Consider the following 14,171-nt stretch of genomic DNA (forward strand, 5'->3'; position numbering starts at 1 on the left):
GTTTTTGTAGTTGTAAGTGAAGTCATGTCTCTGTTTTTAGGATAAGTCTACTCTAGAGATCAGCAACCAAACCGGTGATCTTGAACACTGCATTCAGGTAAGTGTTATGTTCTCATCAGTATCTAATGAGTGGCCTTAGTTCAGTTTGCCATTTACTGTCCTCACTTAGGTTAAAGCAGAGTGTATTTGTGTTAGAACCGTCCCCAAAAGTTATAAGTGTGAGGCCTAATGATGACTGTAGTTGGTGATGTTTTTGTTGTTGTTAGTATAGGTGGGTTTTAATAATCGATTCATTGATTAAAATCGATTCAGGTTTGGATAATGTGATATCGATTCATTAAAATCCGGAATCGATTTTTTTTTTTTTATATATAAATGTATTTTGCCCAAAATCCTTCTCCTTCTTATTGGATTCAAGTGCACATTTGAGTTCTGTGAGAACAGTTTGCAGCCTTGTCTTACTAGTCATTTCTACACAGACGCCATGAAATGCACAGACGCGGGCACGCACAACACGAAGCACATGGTCAATTTAGGGGAGGCTTAGGTTAAAGCAGAGTGTATTTGTGTTAGAAACGTCCCCAAAAGTTACAAGTGTGAGACCTAATGATGACTGTAGTTGGTGATGTTTTTGTAGTTGTAAGTGAAGTCATGTCTCTGTTTTTAGGATAAGTCTACTCTAGAGATCAGCAACCAAACCGGTGATCTTGAACACTGCATTCAGGTAAGTGTTATGTTCTCATCAGTATCTAATGAGTATCTAATGAGTGGCCTTAGTTCAGTTTGGCATTTACTGTCCTCACTTAGGTTAAAGCAGAGTGTATTTGATCCCCTCTATGGTGTGGTGTATAGTAAAGGAGATTCACATGTGTACTACCTCCTGTTACCCTTGTACCATTTTGGGCCCCATTGACTTCCATTATAATCACATATTTTCCATATACTGTAATCCTGACATGTGATAAGGCTTTTCTCGTGGATACCTAATGGATCTAAGCCTCTGCCTTCAAAATAAAGGAAAAATAGGTTTTGGATCAAATGAGCACAATATTAGGCACAGCACCACCATAGACACTCAGTGGTTTTGAATGCAGGACATGGTTATCTTACCTTGCAAAATACATGGTAACAAAACGGCTAATCACCATAAAATAGTCTTGATGTAGTGGAACTGATATAAGAGAGTGGTGTGAATGTGATTGGCCCGTAGAGCCGCCTCCTTGAAGTGAACAACGGCAGCCTGCCCCGTTTTTTTTTTCCTTTCTCTAAATCTCTCTAAATGTTTTTTTTTTTTTGCTTCACTCTGGACATGAGGCTTGTGTTTGCTCTGAGCAGTGAGGGGGAGGGGCAGTCGTTACACTCCCAGTGGCACATCAACAGAGCTGGAGTGAGAGAGAGAGAGATCCTTCTTATTGGATTCAAGTGCACATTTGAGTTCTGTGAGAATAGTTTGCAGCCTTGTCTTACTAGTCATTTCTACACAGACGCCATGAAATGCACAGACGCGGGCACGCACAACACGAAGCACATGGTCAATTTAGGGGAGGCTTAGGTTAAAGCAGAGTGTATTTGTGTTAGAAACGTCCCCAAAAGTTACAAGTGTGAGACCTAATGATGACTGTAGTTGGTGATGTTTTTGTAGTTGTAAGTGAAGTCATGTCTCTGTTTTTAGGATAAGTCTACTCTAGAGATCAGCAACCAAACCGGTGATCTTGAACACTGCATTCAGGTAAGTGTTATGTTCTCATCAGTATCTAATGAGTATCTAATGAGTGGCCTTAGTTCAGTTTGCCATTTACTGTCCTCACTTAGGTTAAAGCAGAGTGTATTTGATCCCCTCTATGGTGCGGTGTATAGTAAAGGAGATTCACATGTGTACTACCTCCTGTTACCCTTGTACCATTTTGGGCCCCATTGACTTCCATTATAATCACATATTTTCCATATACTGTAATCCTGACATGTGATAAGGCTTTTCTCGTGGATACCTAATGGATCTAAGCCTCTGCCTTCAAAATAAAGGAAAAATAGGTTTTGGATCAAATGAGCACAATATTAGGCACAGCACCACCATAGACACTCAGTGGTTTTGAATGCAGGACATGGTTATCTTACCTTGCAAAATACATGGTAACAAAACGGCTAATCACCATAAAATAGTCTTGATGTAGTGGAACTGATATAAGAGAGTGGTGTGAATGTGATTGAGAATATATATATATATATATATATATATATATATATATATATATATATATATATATATATATATATATATATATATATATATATATATATATATATATATATATATTACACTGTGTGTGTCGGTGGCAAACAAAACGGCCCGTAGAGCCGCCTCCTTGAAGTGAACAACGGCAGCCTGCCCCGTTTTGTTTTTCCTTTCTCTAAATCTCTCTAAATGTTTTTTTTTTTTTTTTTTTTTTGCTTCACTCTGGACATGAGGCTTGTGTTTGCTCTGAGCAGTGAGGGGGAGGGGCAGTCGTTACACTCCCAGTGGCACATCAACAGAGCTGGAGGGAGAGAGAGAGAGATCCTTCTTATTGGATTCAAGTGCACATTTGAGTTCTGTGAGAACAGTTTGCAGCCTTGTCTTACTAGTCATTTCTACACAGACGCCATGAAATGCACAGACGCGGGCACGCACAACACGAAGCACATGGTCAATTTAGGGGAGGCTTAGGTTAAAGCAGAGTGTATTTGTGTTAGAAACGTCCCCAAAAGTTATAAGTGTGAGGCCTAATAATAATAACAGTTGATGATATTTGTCAAAGCTGAGCCCAGGGCAAACTAAGCTAAATTATTGGTTTTAGCTAATAGCTACAATAAGCATAACAGTTACTGTTAGGCTGTCATTTGTTCGCATGATGCTTTTTCTTATACACGCAATACATTTATTACCCAACTAATTCAACAAAGTTCTGTCCATACAAGTACTGTGTAATTGAAAACACAAAGATTGTTTATTATTGTTAATAATGTCTGCTATATAATGAATTTCACAAGTACACTGCTGTGCAGTTTAGGTTTGTTTTAATATTAATTTTCATATCCCTCTTTAAAAATACCCTATGCAACCTTGTTTTCTAAATGACATATTATTTTTTTTCAAATGTATATCCTCAAACCAGTGATTCCAGTGTTGAATTTTATGCTATAACTAGTATTACTTTTACAGTTTAATATTTCCTTATTTGGTTTTATAGATATCAAAAATATGTTGTAATAATATGATACTTTTAGAAACTCAGTTTTTGTTTTTTGTCCATCCTTTAAGGCTGCAGTTCCTCCTATAGTTGCCACAACATCATTACTTCAACCAGCATCTGATAATTGCTTCGTTGAATACTCAAAAAAGAGGTCCTCAAGACAAAAACAGGTGGAAAATGTTTAATATACATGTTTTATTTATCTTTAAATAGCTCTAACTTTTAATCTGTCACAAAAAATACTTCTATCATGTCTTAAATCTTAAAGAGATGTTATTTTTTCCCCAAGGTCTCGACATATACAGAAACATCTTCTGATGAATCCGATCACACAGACTATAGTGATGCTAATTATGTTCCAGACACTGAAGGAAGTTCCTCTCAGCTAGATGAAGATGAACCTCTTTATCCAACTGCACAGAAGTCTCTGCCTTCTCTGCAATACCCCGATTTATCTCCACAAAAACTTGATAATTATTCAGAAATTTTAAATAAAGGCAATGGTGCCACAACTTTTAAGAAGAGGATCTCAAAAACTCCAAGAAAGAGAAAGCTCTCGTCCCACAGTGCAACAAATAGTAATGAAAGTACACCGAAGAAAAGCAGAACTCAACAGATTTTGGACTCGATCAAAGTGTTACCACCTTCAAAGTCTGGAAGTCGCCGTGTATATGATAAGAGAAACTATTGTTTGTTTTGTCTCCAGCCTACATCAAAAATTGCACGACACCTGGAGACTGTACATAAAAATAAGGAAGAGGTTGCTCGTGCATTTCAATATCCCAAAAATTCAAGAGAGAGGCACAATAGGTTGAACATCCTTAGAAGACGCGGAAATTTTGCCCATAATGCCAGTGTTGTGAAGAGGGGGGCTGGTGAGCTACAGGCCTGCTATAGACCAAAGAAATCCACAGAGGGCATTGATTACATTCATTGTTATCACTGCCAGGGACTCTATTCTAAGAAAACACTGTGGAAGCACATGAGAATATGCCCAGCAAAGAAAGAAAGTGAAGAAGACTCCCAGAGTGGGAAGCAGCGGGTTCGATCCAAATGTGCACTGAAAACTGCTGTTGTTCGTGACATTGGAGAGGGCTTGAAAACTGTGATTTCCTGCATGAAATATGACGAGGTAACTCAATTAATCCAAAATGACCAACTTCTTCTTCAGTTTGGACAGCACCTTTATGATCTAAATGGTTCAAGAAAGAACAGACATGACTACATAAGGCAAAGGCTTAGGGAACTTGGGCGACTGCTGCTTATAGCTCAGAAGAATACCCCCATTCAAAAGGCAGAGGAACTGATTTATCCTGCAAACTTCAACCATTTGATATCTGCAGTGAAAGAGGTGGCTGGGTACGATCCTGAAAGAAATACGTTCCAGAAACCTACCTTAGCTCTAAAAATTGGCAACAATCTGGGAATTATCTGTGAGCTTGTAGAGACTGACAATTTGTCCTCAGAAGACGGAGACTCAAGCCTTGTGCAATTTGCCAGAGAATTTAAGGCTATCAAAAATTTTAGATGGAAGGGACTGATCACCAGAGGTGCAACAACAACCATGAAGGAGTCTAAGTGGAATGCACCACAGATTTTACCTTTAACAGCTGATGTCAAATGCTTGGATCGCCATATGGAGACTGTTAAAAGCAGTGCTGAAAGAATGCTGAGGTTGACTCCAACTCCATACAGCTATGCAATGCTTGCCAAAGTGACACTAGCTCAAGTGATCATTTTTAACAGAAGAAGAGAAGGAGAGGTATCAAGAATGGAGGTGTCCACCTTTAAAGACAGAAAAAAGTCAGAAATCAATATGGACATGGCTGCTTGTCTGACCTCACTTGAGAAAAAAATGTGTGATTTCTTCACCAGAGTAGAAATCCGTGGAAAACGAGGGAGAGGAGTTCCTATTCTCCTAAAACCATCAATGGTCTCTGCAATGGAGCTCCTTGTGGAAACTCGTGAATCTTGTGGCGTCCCCAAAGAGAACATTTACATGTTTGCTAGACCAGGAGCTTTATCTGCCTATCGAGGAAGAGACTGTATCCAAATGTTGGCAAAGGAGAGTGGAGCAAAACACCCTGAAATCTTAACATCAACAAGGCTCCGAAAACATATCGCAACAATGTCGCAGGTGCTTAATCTTCAAGAAAATGAAGCAGATCAACTAGCAGACTTTCTGGGTCATGACATACGTGTGCACAGGCAGTATTACCGCTTGCCTCAAGGAACACTTCAGCTTGCTAAGATGAGCAAATTACTTTTGGCACTGGAGAACGGAACGGTTTCACATTATAAAGGCCAAACACTTGATGATATTGAAATTGACCCCGAAGGTAAGAGTGTAAATTTTATTAGGATGCTCTAAAATATAATAATTGATTTTTTTTTTAATTATTAAATGCTCTGGAAACCTTTAGAAAAAGTTGATCTGGAAAATTCAGATAACTCAAGCGATGAGAGTGAGCCTCTTCAATCGGCTCTGGAGGCAATAAAAACACCAGAGAATGAGACAACGGATCAGGATGGAGACAGAGGGCCATGGACTTCTTCATCTCCAGGGACGTCTTCATCTCCAAGGACTTCTTTCAGTCCTCCCTTGAAAAAGGGTACTGACCAATTTGTTTTGGCATAAACATAAACTTTATACATTGGCACAGAAAAATAAATATGGTTCAGTGAATTAATGAAGTGAAAAGGTGATAAATAAATGACGGTCACGATCATCAACTCGGCGAACAAATAATTCAGAATTCATCCAATATGCACAATTTTGCTTTTACTTTGAACAGGCTTGTGCCTACCTTTAAATCTTTTTAGACCGGTCTGTTGTCCGCCTCATATCAGATCGTACCTTAAGGTCCAAATTAGACCTCTCAGCCGCAAAAGAATCCAGGTCATGGCACCAATTATTAAATTCATTTCTTTGTATTCTTTTAACAGCGAAGAAAGACACGGCTCAAAGTGGTCTAACTCAAAAAATGATCTTTAATTTTACATTTTCCGGAAAATGGAGACTGAGCACACAGACATCAGCTCAAGTCTGAAGCAGCAGCAGGCAGTCTGGTTATTTATATACTTCCTCTAGACGTCACGCACACTTTTAAGTTTCGATCAAACACTCTACTTAGTTTCACTTTCTGCCTGCAGCTCATATTCTTTGCAAAAGCATGCAGTTTCCTATCAGCCTGCGACCTAGTTTACACTCAACGCTGGCCATCTCTTATACGTAAAAGAATATAATCAGCAAATAAGCACTAATAATATATATATATTAAATACATGACATTATTCATTGAGTAGAGGAGGAAAACATTTGATATTGAAAAAGTTTTAAGCAGTGTATTGATGTCTGTTTTCTTTTCTTCAAAGGCAACCGAAGTAACGCCAAATGTAAGTGGGAAGATCATGAGGTACGTGCAGTTGAAAAACACATGATGCGTTTCATCAACACATGCAAGTTGCCTCAGAAGCTGGACTGCACTCAATGCATCAATGCAGAACCCTATGCACTGAAAGACAGAAACTGGACTGGGGTAAAAAATTATGTTAGAAATCGCATTACTGCCTTAAAAAGAAAAGCTTGTGCAAAGGACTGAGGGCTGTTTGTGATTTCAGTGAGTTAAAATTTCCTGTTTCTCTGGTAAAATGGTTCTGAAGATGTTTTGAAGATGTTGCACTCCAAAAATTTCAGGTTCAGTAAGCAGGTGTAAGTTTGTTTCCTAAAACCTTTTGTCATTCTGAGAGGAAAAAAACAAATCTTTTCAAGTTGACATTTTTTTCTTAACATGGTTTTCATTGTGTCCACTTCGCACTGTATGAGATGTATTTGGAATCAAAGTTTTTTACATTTGCAGGTAGAAGCACTTAATGAATTGTGCAGATATTTTGTTGTTTCTTTGTTGCTGCAAGTTCCTGTGTATACATGAAGTGCATGTAAAGTGCTAAAAACAACACGGTAGAAATAAAAGAAGCAGAATATTTAAATGTTTCTGTGGCACAATAAGTTGTGATTTCTTTCATAATAAGTAATGACCTGACTTTGAAGTTCTGGCAAATCCATTGGATTTTGTCAAGTTAGCAGACCTAATTGCAATGAATATTGTTAGGTTGGGTAGAAAAAGATGGCTTTTAACATTGTGACACTGAGCAGCAGCAGCATCCTAAAACATTTCTAGATGGTTAAATCATAACATTACCTTGTACTTACTTTGATGAAGTAATATCCCCAAAACTGAAGTTATGTGTGTATTGCTGAAGACCCCAAATGGAAGTAACGACCCCAAAAGTGGCATAACATAATTTGTGTATGTGTGTATTGCTGAAGACCCCAAATGGAAGTATGGTCCCCAAAACTGACATAAAATAACTTGTGTATGTGTGTATTGCTGAAGACCCCAAATGGAAGTATGGTCCCCAAAACTGACATAAAATAACTTGTGTATGTGTGTATTGCTGAAGACCCCAAATGGAAGTATGGTCCCCAAAACTGACATAAAATAACTTGTGTATGTGTGTATTGCTGAAGACCCCAAATGGAAGTAAGGTCCCCAAAAGTAGCATAAAATAGTTTGTGTATGTGTGTGTCGCTGAAGACCCCAAATGGAAGTAAGGTCCCCAAAAGTAGCATAAAATAGTTTGTTTATCTGTGTATCGCTGAAGACCCCAAAGAGGACATTAAACATTCCCAGTCCCCAATGTGAAGGTAAAAATACTGTCTGGACAAATGTTGCTTAAAATGAAAATCTCAAGTGATTTTTTATTTCTGTGGTCTTGGAGGAGTAAAACTGAGTTGCCAGCTTGCTTCTAAACCATACAGAAAGTGGTGTCCCCAAAGGGTGGGAGTTAAGATATGCGACCCCAAACGGGACTTAAGCGAGTATGTGTGTGTGTGTGTGTGTGTGTGTGTGTGTGTGTGTGTGTGTGTGTGTGTGTGTGTGTATAAATAAGACTAGAATTACTTTATGTACTATTTAGGTTCAGTGCTTGGTCTGTGACTAGCAGCTGGCCTACAACAACAACACCTCATCAATGCTGAGGCATTTCCGTGCTAAGCATGATGCGGTCCCATCTACGAGTACAATGACAGTGAATCCAAGCATTTATGGTATGGACATCAACTGTCAATCAGTCATTCATTCATGTCTCCCATCACTAGCACAAAATGTCACTAATTGCGTTTGACTTCACTTTTTGGGTGAGAGGATGTACTGGTTAGTGGTTCTTCCGCTTCCTATGAAATGTCCGCAGGCTATTGGTAAGATGGGAGACCCATTTACTTGATCCCACAACACATAATGACTATTGAACTACCTGCGAATAATGGCATTAAAGCCTAATCAACTTATACAACATGTTAAGCCTATTTTTATCCTCATATTCAAATGTTTGTGTGTATTGAAGGGATCATGAACACAAAGCCCACTAAGGTGGTCGATGCTGCTTTGGTGAACATGATCGTGAAGGACTCGCAGCCCTTTTCCATTGTTGACGATGCTGGTTTCAGACAGTTTGTTGGTGTCTTGGACCCAACTTACACAATCCCCACCAGAAAGGCTCTAAAGGAAATGGTGGCGGAAAAGTTCAAAGAGGAAAAGGAGAAAGCAAAGAGAGAAGTGGAGAAGGCTACAGCTGTCAGTCTCACCAGTGACATGTGGACATCCATTCATATGGATGCCTACTTGGCTGTGACATGTCATTTTGTCAATGAACAAGATACACTGTCCACAGTATTGCTAGGAGTGGGACATTTCTCCAAGGCAAATACAGCCGAAAATATTGCTGAGGTGAAAAAGGTTTTGATGGAGGAGTGGGGCATCCAAAATAAAGTCAGATGCCTCGTCACTGATGCAGCACCAAACATGATTTCCTCATCTAAAATATTGAAAGTGCGCCACACAAAGTGCATTGCACATACTCTGAACCTCATTGTGAGAAAATCAATTGACAACACGCCTGGGCTTGAGGAGATCAGAGGTAAGGCTTGTAAAATGGTAAGCTATTTCCGATCTAGCGCAACAGCAAAGGAGAAGCTCTGCCAAATGCAGCAGCAGATGGGCAGATCACATCTAAAGCTCCTTCAGGAGGTTGACACCAGGTGGAACAGCACATACACTATGCTGCAGCGTCTGTATGAGGAGAGAGAGAGACAGTTAGTGCTGCCCTTGTCTCAATGAGAACAGATCTCACACCTGTCACTGCTGAGGAGTACCTCTCAGTTAAAGAGTGCCTGGAGGTGCTTTCTCCTTTTTACACAGCCACTACTGAACTTTCTGGAGAGCAGAGAGTATCTGGGTCCAAAGTCATTCCACTTGTCTGCATGCTGCGGTATTTAGCAATTTTAGCAATTGCTAAAAAAAAAAAGTTCTGGATGACAAAGCCCGCCAGCTGTGCATGAACCTCACAAGAATGCTGGGTGAATGTTCGTCTTACTTGGAAACAATGAGTGTCATGACCATTGCTACCCTGCTTGATCCAAGATTCAAGGCTGTGGGGTTTTGCAGTCAGACCAATGCTCAAGCTGCAGTGAGACGTCTGACTGCAGAATGTGCCACCATCATTGAAAATGAAAAAGACCAGATAATGCCTGTCCCTCCTGTCCCATCTACCTCGTCACAGCCAGAGCCAGCAACCAGTTCTGCAACTCAGTCAGGTATGGCTTTTGTTGACCTGAAGTCCATAACACAATGAAAGGGTTCCAGCTTATTCTAAAAATGTCTCAATTTTAAATACACGTAGACATTGAGGGCTAGCAGGAGGGACTATGCGCTTACCTGCTGCTCTCTGGCAGGTAGCTCCATGCCCTCCTGGGTTTTAATTGCACCTTAGAACACACATGCATCAACACTACAATGAGCGGGTGGAGGGAGGTTTGGAGTCTTCTCTCACCCCCGTTCTCTGCGGCCTGCTGGAGCGGGGGGGCTAGGAGGAGTTGGCCGTCCGACTGCGGTCTGGAGTGTGGGGCCTCCCTGCTGCTGCGGAGTCGGGGCGGTCTGCCTCTCCCCACCGCAGGGAAAAGGGTAACACCACCTGGGTCTGGGTGCAGTTCCCCCCTCCAGGGGCAAGGGTACCTAGACCCGGTTCGTAGAGTACGCTTGGGGAGTGTGATCGTGTATACAGCGTCTCTTTATGTCTGTCTCCACGTCGGTTGAGTGTGGAGTGAGTGCATATGAGAGCATGAGGGTGGGAATGGATGTTTGTGTCTGTGTGTGCCTGTATGTCTGTGTCTATATGTCAGGTTGGGTATCAGACGCCACCTCTCTGGGGACATCTCGGGCCCTCCAAGGTTTGGAGGCCTATCTCCCCCCACCACCACTTCCCCTGCCGGTGGCGGACTCCCTCAGGTGTCGGTGCGTTGGTGGTTCTTTGTATCTGGGGGTGGGCGTCCGGGTACACGCCGGCTCACTCCTTGGCGGCCGCTTATTGGGGCTTGCTCGGGCCACTTCGGAGGTGGGGTGCCCCCGGCCTCTCGGCCTGGGGCTCGGTCACTCAGGCACAGCTGGCTGCCGGCGGAGCTCACGGGCACGTCACTGCAACTCCCCCTGGCTTCTGAATGAGCCCTCATCTGGGACTCTCCTTAGCTCTTACTGGGACAGTGGCGCAGCTGCCCCTCTGTGGGTCTTCCTTGGTCTCTTGTGCTCTGGGGGCCTCTGGATGTCTGGAGTTTTGATCTCCTCCATACCTGCTTGATACCATAGAGGACAGGGCTGTGGCTCCCCACACTCCCTAGCAGATCATTACATGGAGAAACCTTTGGAATGCAAGCATGCTGATCCACACAGGTATGCACACAGGTGTACACATGGGTATTCACAGACGCGGACTACAGCTTTCTTGGCTGCTGCCTCAAAGCACACTGTGCGCTGTCTATCTTGCGTGCTGCACAATATCGTTTATTATTTAGTAACTATTGATATCACTGCTAGCTAGTTTATTGTGATGGTGCTTTTTTTTCTTATTATGTTGCTCTTTGTTGTTTGCTTTCCCCTCTGTTTTTTTTTTCTCCATACAGGTGACCCAGGAGTTGTTTTTTTTTTTGTTTGTTTGTGTTTTTCTCTCTTCCCCCCCTTCTCACCGTCTCTTTTCCCCTTTGGTTTTCTTTCTTTCTCTCCCTCTCTTTCTTTCATTCTTTCCCCCTGTCCTATCCCACAGTCATGTCTGTCCTGTTTGTAGCAACTGAAAATAAAATAAGTTCATAATTATAATCAAGGTCAGTCAAATGGACCAATATGGCAAGGCCACGATGATCCACTTGGTAAAATAAATCCGCTTGGCATCTTTCTTGGCCTTAAGACAACAATTCTGATGGCTATAGATCCAAACGGGACAAGAATAAAAAAATGTCTCAACAGTAAGAATATGTTTTAATATCCCAAAGTTTCAATTCTGTTATTGGAGATATGTGACTACAAGAAGTTTTTTAACAAAACTAAAATCTGTTTGTCAAAATATACATTTCATTAGATATGTTTAGTATCACTTACATTTGAATATTCACATTTGATGTAATGCCCGACAATATTTTCACGGACCTTTTTCACGGCCTTTAAGGAGTCGCGGATAAATACAACAAAATAAAACTAGTACCGGTACCGAAAAAAAGAAGATTTATTCATAACACACGTGAAAAGACCCAGGAAAACAGAGTTAACGATAAAAACGATAAAATAATGCTGAAAACCGTTAAAAACCCTGAAAACCATACATTTCACACTTGAGCCTCAACTCTCGCGGCCCGGTACCAAACGACTCACGGACCGGTACCGGTCTGAGGCCCGGGGGTTGGTGACCGCTGGTTTATAGGAAAGTGAATCATTCGCTGGATTTTGAGTTGATTTTGCTCAATTTATTTTATCTGCCGAAGTGAAAAACTTGAAACGTCCAAAATCATGTTACCATAATGTAAATATCATTACAGCATATGACTTTAAAAACACTTCCATGTGAATTAAAGCTAATAAAGACTAAAAAAAAAAAAAATGTATTTGACACTATACGTTAGATTCAATTACATTGCTACACATTTTAGAAAATCATTTTGTTTATTGTTTTCAGGTGATAGTCTGCAGGAAGCAGTTCCGGCACTCCACAGCCTCTTCTGTTCCATGCGAGAGGATTTTCTCTAGGGCAGGAGAAACTATTTCTAAGAAAAGAAACAGACTCGGCCAGTGCACAGTAAAACTAATCCTCTTTTTAAATGAAAATAACAAAAGGGCTACCTTACATAGATCATGTTTTTACTTTGCAAGTTCATGATTAGGGGTGGGTTTTGATTATCACTTTTCTGATTACAATCCATACTAAACTGAATAAAGTGATATTGATTCATTAAAATCCTGCGTCGATTTGTAAATTAAACGTTATTATGCCTGAAACGCCAGCATCTCAGGTTAAACCTCAAAATGTCGTCAAACACCAAACAGAATCAGAATCAGATTTTGATGTGTCGGCGGGTCCGCCCTGTGTTTACCTCTTTTTTTTTCCCCCGCTGGCTTCTGCAGCTTTCATAAATCTCTGTTTACATCTCTAAGTCTCACAAGTGTCAGCTTTCTTTTAATAGATACGAAATTATGGATATATACTGATAAATGATCAGAATTGTAATATTTCTGACTGTCTGAGGCAAAACTTTCCAGATTCCAATCAAATTGAATCGGATCCTGTATCGAATCAAAATGATTCTACAAATCAGTGACGATGCAGCCGTACTCAACCCCCTAAGCATTTCCCCTTTCCAGTTCACAATCAATCCTACCCCTAGGTCAAAAATATGTATAGGACAATTGGCCTAATCTAATAGTTTGTATGAACCTGACCAGCTGTCCAGTGATTAAATGCACAAGTAAATGGAGGCAGGACTTCACAGCAGGAGCATACTCCATCATGTGCTGTGCATTATCATATGTATATTATATATATATTGCTCACTTATTGTATTTACCAACATCAAGGAGTCATGAGCAAAGAAAGGCCACACCATAGTGCATGTTTAAATAGGGAAAGTTTATTGATCAAAATGCAAATAAGCATTACATTTTTTTCAGCCCCCCAATCGAGAAAAAAAAAAACAATTACATGTTCAAAGCAACGCAACGGTGGCAAAATATCAGAGAGAACTCCACCCTGTGGAATGAGCAGTGACAACTAAGCAGTCCGTTTTATTTTGCAGATTCAAGCTGCTCTTCATAATTTTCGCCACCAGATGTCACCGGGGAGGACTGTGTTGAAAAGCTTCGAGTAATGAACCGTTTTTCAATACAAGCTTCAGTGCTTCAGAAAGCTTAATTTGGCCATCACTACCTCTCCCACCTGCTCCTACCACTCCACACCGTAGGCAGGGCACTCACACACCTAGCATTCAACATGGAGACACTAGAGACAGCCACCCTGCCACATCCAGCCCATCCCCAGCTTATATAACCTCAGAGAGGTGATTGCTGACTGGGCCCAGGTGGTAAATGAGGCCAATGAGCAGCAGCTGTGTCCCGGGGAGAGAGAAGAGCAAGAGAGAGACAGAGGGGTGGAGCAAGAGAGGAGGAGGTGGAGAAAAACGCCACGCCCACACAAGGGCAGTTTCAGGAGGCCCAGCTAGGGCGTAACATTGCAAATCAAACAGTAAGCCTGTAACAGACTTTAAGTAGAAAGTACATTTTTAAACTAATATGAAGTTATTAAAGGCTTATTTTTTCTGACCTGTTTTGTTTTTTCTTACTGCTGGAACACAACAAGATTCTGACAGCAATGTAATGGCAGTTACCAGAGAAGAACCGCCTCCTGTGCTGGAAGATCCTGAGGTTCCCCCGCTGATGAGAACAGACAGCGTCTATGCAAGTTTGCTTTATGACATCTACACAACACCAGGATTATCTTTACTTTTCTTAGATATAATGCTTAATCCATGAAATACTGTTAATGCTAAATTGGTACTTGAACATCCTT

General features: G+C 41.0%; 1 long non-coding RNA gene across 1 annotated transcript; it reads left to right on the forward strand.

The window, feature by feature from the left end:
- Positions 1–5,512: 5,512 nt before the first annotated feature.
- Positions 5,513–7,224, forward strand: LOC145421067 (uncharacterized). Its single transcript, XR_013902338.1, has 3 exons — positions 5,513–5,569; positions 5,654–5,842; positions 6,606–7,224. It is a non-coding gene; the product is annotated as an uncharacterized LOC145421067 (long non-coding RNA).
- The last annotated feature ends 6,947 nt before the right edge of the window (positions 7,225–14,171 follow it).

This window comes from Astatotilapia calliptera, chromosome 16 (assembly GCF_964374335.1).
Source record: "Astatotilapia calliptera chromosome 16, fAstCal68.1, whole genome shotgun sequence".
Lineage (NCBI taxonomy): Eukaryota > Metazoa > Chordata > Actinopteri > Cichliformes > Cichlidae > Astatotilapia > Astatotilapia calliptera.